Raw genomic sequence first — 5171 nt, forward strand, 5'->3', positions numbered from 1 at the left:
TGCTACAACACTTATAGGCAGTGTACCTAATCGTAAAGTAGTGTAGTTTTTAGTAAGTCCGGTTCGTTCCACAGGGAAATCTTTAAACAAAGCTCAACGCTATATTAGTTTACTTTTATAAAAATACAAATATATATTTAAGTAATATTATTATTATTATAAAGGGGGGTTTTTACCGTTTAATGACCGGTTTGTCGATTTTAAGACTTTAGTCGCAGTTAAAACCTAATGTAAAATATAAAATAAATACAAGACTTAAATTAAAGCGTAAAGTAAATAACGATAATGAAATTGCGAATAATAAAAGTGCGATAAAATAAACTTGCGATAATTAAAAAGTACGATAATTAAAAGTGCGATTAAATAACAATAAATAAAAGTGCGATAATTAGAAGTGCAATTAAATATAAAATAAAGGAAATTAAATATGAAATAAAAGAATTATGCTTATTTAAACTTCCGTAATCATGATGTTTGACGTGTTGATTTTAGTTTTATGCCCATGGGTTAATTGTCCTTTGTCCTGGATTATTTAATATGTCCGTCTGGTTTTTGTCCATAACAGTCCATCAGTCATAAATATAAATTGCAAGTGTCCTTGTCAAATTATTATTATACCCGAAGTTAAATATTCCAACTAATTGGGGATTCGAATTGTAACAAGGTTTTAATACTTTGTTTAATGAATACACCAGGTTATCGACTTCGTGTAAACCAAGGTTTTACCACTTTGTTAACAATTACACCAATTACCCTTGAATGTAATTTCACCCCTGTTTTGATTATTCTAGTGGCTATTAATCCATTCCCGTGTCCGGTTAAATGAACGATTATTCGTACATATAAATACCCCGCCCATCGTGTCCGATCGAGTGTATATGTTAATTTATAGGGACGCCCAATTGTAAATCTTTATATTAACATTAACAAACTTTCATTTAGTTAAACAAATATAAAGCCCATTAATAGCCCATAGTCTAATTTTCACAAGTGTCGTTCTTTTGTCCAAACCCCAATTATGGTACAAAGCCCAATTACCCAATTTTAGTAATTAGCCCAACATCATGATTACTTCGTTTTAAATAAGCATAATAATAACTTAGCTACGAGACATTAATATAAAAAGGTTGAACATAACTTACAATGATTAAAAATAGCGTAGCGTTACACGGACAGAATTTCGACTTACACCCTTACAACATTCGCTAACATACCCTTATTATTAGAATTATAATTAAAATTAAAATTAAAATATAAATTATATATATATATATATATCGTATAGATAGAGAGATGAGAGAAATAGAATATGAAAAATGATCAGAATTCGGTTTGCTTTATAGCCAGAGTTGATTTTTGGGGCTCCGCGACTCGCGGCAAAATCCTCTTCAAATTCCGCGAGTCGCGGAGTATGTATTTACAGCTCACACCCTTGGAGTTTCTCTGCCGACGGTTTTATAATATATATATATATAATATATATATAATTAATATAATTAATTATATATTATATTATATTTATATACATAGTTAACTTGTAATTTTTAGTCCGTTGCGTCGAGCGTTAAGAGTTGACTCTGGTCCCGGTTCCGGATTTTCGAACGTCCTTGCGTACAATTTAATATCTTGTACTTTGCGTTTTGAATCTTGTACTCTTGTAATTTCGAGACGTTTCTTATCAATAATTGGAACCTTTTTGATTGTCTTTTGTTCTTTTGAGCTTTTTGGTCGTTTGCGTCTTCAATTCGTCGAATCTGTCTTTTGTCTTCACCTTTTATTATTTAAACGAATATCACTTGTAAATAGAACAATTGCAACTAAAAGCTTGTCTTTCTTGAGGAATAATGCTATGAAATATATGTTCGTTTTTAGCATTATCAAATATTCCCACACTTGAGCGTTGCTTGTCCTCAAGCAATATTGTCTTGAAATACTAGAATCACTTCTTTATTCTTCACACTTTGTACATCAGTGATTTCTATACGGCGGTATAAACAATGGTAGTAACGATATGGTTTACAGTCCCACATGACTATAAAAATTTAGATCCATTAAGGAAATTGGATCTTTATGAAAACATTTGATCTTTTGAAATCTAGTTTTTACCCTAGATAAGTTTTCCGGAATAACCCTTTACCGGTGTTTGCAAAATATTTTTGTGGGTTTGGTGGGTTTCAGATTTGAAAATTTTAGCTCAAAACTTATGGTTTTGTGTCACCCACTTGCTAACCTTGTATTAGGAAAGCAACACGTCCAGTTTACTTGTTCCGTATATTACCTTTCGGCAAACTACCGTCCGGTTGTAAGGAAAGCGTTGAACAAGCAACTGTTTAAGGCAATGTCCCGTGACATGCTTTTGATTATGGTCTATAACGTGTCGGACGCAATTACTATCCTTGGTAGGAGCAATAGTAAAGCTAACCCTTATAATTTTTCGGCCTGGCACAAGGTCCTGTCTTTGACCACTATGCAACCACCGTTCTTACGGTTGACACCCGATTTGGTTCAGGTGACCTAATGAATTCCAGGTGAATTCCTAGGATTTTACGTTCAATGGTAATGAACGCATTGAAAATAGGGTTTTCAGAAAACAAATCGGTTTGTATTTTTGATCAAAATATTTTCTCGTTTAAGCTCGAGTTTAGATATCATCGAATTCCATGAGTTTGTAATTCTCAATCTTTAAGGTCAATCTCTAGGATTGAGTAATATCAGTCTTAAAAGCTGATTTTTAATCTTTAAGGAGATTATCCTTTCTGGGGATCTGATTCATTAGTCTTATCCAGCTAATTTGCATGGTGCCCCCCCATTGTACGAGATAAATCCTTCTCATGGTTAGGATAAATCTGACCACTTGGCGACCCTGTTTTATGCTGAGGTCCGTGGATTTCCTGCTGATTTTAGTGATGACTTTTCTAGATTTTTCGTCAACCTACAGCTGGTCTGGACGACAACTTCATGACCTAAATCAAGAAGCGCGTTTCTTTTTCGGAAGACTTTACTTCCTTTTAATGATGGAATTGATTCATCGTGTAGATCCATCTCTTCTTTTCTTTTATCGGGTAAAACAGTTTAGTTTAGTCCAAAGCAAAAGTATTTTCAGTTATTTGTTACAGATATATGTGGCATATGTTTAAAATAACTTGGTAAATTTTTCCACACTTGGCTTTTATTTTCCTTTTTATCGTCCTCTATTCCATTTTAAATGAATTTTAACATTTTAGTTTGTTTCTCAATTTATGTCCTTTCCGAGGTAACAATAATTTCGGTGTTAAAACCTAGTTTTATCGTTCATAAATATGTATAAACATGATTTCAATTCATTTAATTGAAAATTTTGAAAAATTTTACTAGAATTGGGTAGTCAGTATATAAGACTAGGGCTGTTCTTTTTTATCAGAGAGCACTAGATTCTAATACAACTGCTGCTTTACTAGTATTTTTAATGGTAACCAAGTGTTTAATATAAAAATTTTAAAATCCGAAAGAATTTAACCCCTTCCCACACTTAAGATCTTGCAATGCCCTCATTTGCAAGAAATCAGTAACAATTTAAATTATTGAGGGTGATTTGTGTGAAAATGATTAAATTTTACCAAAGTTTCCAAATATATTGACGTTTGTTTGCTGAATGATAAATGGTGCACATCATTTGTTCATTCCGTCTTGTTGTTATTTCACATATATTTTGCATCTTGTCGTCAAAATTAGTTGCTTTTGCTGAACTTAATGCCAGTCTTTGAAAATGCGTTGTTTTACCTTGTTGTGTACATAAGATAAACTGCAAACATATATACATATTTTTGAAGTTTGGTATATTACCCCACATTCAAAAATTATTAAAATCTAAGAATAAAAGTTAGATAATTATAAAAATGATTACAATATTAACAAAAATATTAAATGTATCAATAATTACAAATTACAAAATAAAAAAAAAATAAGTATACTAAGGATGATATTGGTACCAATAGGGGTTCCAGGCATAACCATAAGTGCTATAGAATGCTTCGGCAGGATCATACGTAGGATATGGTGGCTGCATCTCTATAGACCAAGGAGGGAAGACGGGTTTCGGTGTAGGAATATAGTTTCTACTTATATGTTGGCAATGAGCTATGATCTGGTTCTGATGAACTTGCCAATCTTCAAATGCTCTCTGTCTAGCATTTTCGTATTCCTGAGAATCTATAAACCTATGCATTTCTTGCATCTCATTTCCCCCTCCTACATTACCTTGCTGCTGGTTTCTCTCCACCTGTGGATGTCTACCATGGTATCGTACTGCGGCGTTATTTCGCCTCTTCAAAACTTTCGCACCATGGTATACATTTAAACCTATAGTATCGCGGGGTTCCGGCTCTTCTAGTAATAATCCCCCCCGACTTATATCCACACCGAGATATTCACCAATCAAAGTAATAAAAATACCACCTCCTATTATGCTATGTGGTCGCATCTCCCGAACCATAGCTGATAAATAATAACCCACACAATATGGTATACTTACAGCGCTCTGTGGGTCTCGAATACACATATGGTAAAACAAATCCTGTTCATTTACTTTTTCTTTGTTCTTACCCCTTTGTGTAATCGAATTAGCTAAAAACCTATGTATCACTCTTAATTTGGCTCTATCTATATCCAAATAAGAGTAGTTTCCCCCTTTGAAACGGTGATGGCTTGTCATTTGACTCCACACACCGTGTGTATCAAAATTCTCATCTATCTTTCTACCGTTTATTATCAATCCTCTACAATCGGCAGACGCTAACTCCTCAGGCGTATATATACGTAAAGCCTGAGCCATGTCCAGTAAAGACATGTGGCGCATCGAACCGCCTAACAAAAATCTAATAAAAGAACGATCGGTTAAACTAGCTACCCGATCATTCAACTCTATACTACATAACAACTCTTCACACCATACTTTATATACAGGTCTACGTATGGTGAATAAACATATCCAGTCATTAAAAGAAGAATTACCATACCTCTGTACAAGTAATTCCCTAATTGGCCCGGCCAATTCTACAGCTTCTAAGGGTCCCCATTCTATGACCCTCGGTACCTCAACAACCTTAGAATGAAGAGTATGCAAACCCCGTTGATATTTTGGATAATCTATCCAAAGTCTGTCAAATCTCAGGTTCGGGTGCAACTCTTCCAAA

The sequence above is a fragment of the Rutidosis leptorrhynchoides genome, chromosome 2, assembly GCF_046630445.1.
Source record: "Rutidosis leptorrhynchoides isolate AG116_Rl617_1_P2 chromosome 2, CSIRO_AGI_Rlap_v1, whole genome shotgun sequence".
NCBI classification, from domain to species: domain Eukaryota; kingdom Viridiplantae; phylum Streptophyta; class Magnoliopsida; order Asterales; family Asteraceae; genus Rutidosis; species Rutidosis leptorrhynchoides.